Raw genomic sequence first — 1,028 nt, forward strand, 5'->3', positions numbered from 1 at the left:
TCTACATATTACTAATTTCTTAGAAATATGTGATACCTTTCGGATCAATGGAGCATCAAACGACGCCATCCGCCTTCGAATGTTTCCATTTTCACTAAAAGACCGAGCTAAGGCTTGGCTTAATACCCTCCCAGTTGGCTCGGTAAACACCTGGGATGAACAAACCCAAAAGTTTCTATATAAGTATTTCCCTCCTGCTAAAACGGCTAAATTAATGACTGAAATTAATACATATTCACAAGAGGATGGGGAATCCTTATATGAAACTTGGGAAAGGTTCAAGGAGCTACTAAGAAAGTGTCTTCATCACGGTCTTGCGGTATGGCAACAAGTATCCGCTTTCTACAATGGGTTGTTGCCACACACAAGACAAACACTTGACTCTAGCTCCGGGGGGCTTTTAGGTAAGTGTCGCCCAAATGAATTATATAATCAAATTGAGGAAATTGCTCAAACCAATTTTCAGTGGCACACTCCCCGAGGCAAAAAAATCTATTGCCCCGGGCGCCCATAAGGTTGATGAAAGCACTTCTTTACAAGCCCAAATCGAGGCCCTTTCTTCAAAAATCAAAAAGCTAGAGATGGCAAAAACGGCCTCAGTTATGGCTTGTGAGGGGTGTGGTGGGCCACATAAAAATTGGAGTTGTATGAAAGAAGTGGATAATCAAACAGAATCGGTAAACTACATTGATAATATACCTAGGCCGTCGGGTCCTCCAACGGGTACCTACAACCAAGGATGGCGTAACCACCCTAACCTTGGTTGGAGAGAACCCAGCAATGGTAGTAACCAACAAAATCTAAACCAACGAAAAAACTTTCAACAACCAAGAAACGAGTCTCAAAATTTCTCTCAACAACAAGGTGGAAGAGAAAGGCTTGAAGATACTGTATCTCGCCTCATCTCCGACATCGAAAAGAAAAACTCGGATCGATTTCAACAATTGGAATCTAATTTTAGAAATCAGCAAGCTAGTATTCAAAACATTGAAAAGCAATGTAGGATCGTTTGAAGAACCAAACGAGTC

At 41.4% G+C, this 1,028-nt stretch overlaps 1 non-coding gene across 1 annotated transcript; it reads right to left on the reverse strand.

Moving 5' to 3' along the window:
* Positions 1-208: 208 nt before the first annotated feature.
* On the reverse strand, positions 209-315 carry LOC118486921. The gene has a single exon (XR_004880088.1). It is a non-coding gene; the product is annotated as a small nucleolar RNA R71 (small nucleolar RNA).
* Between the last annotated feature and the right edge of the window lie 713 nt (positions 316-1,028).

This window comes from Helianthus annuus, chromosome 14, assembly GCF_002127325.2.
Source record: "Helianthus annuus cultivar XRQ/B chromosome 14, HanXRQr2.0-SUNRISE, whole genome shotgun sequence".
NCBI classification, from domain to species: Eukaryota; Viridiplantae; Streptophyta; class Magnoliopsida; order Asterales; family Asteraceae; genus Helianthus; species Helianthus annuus.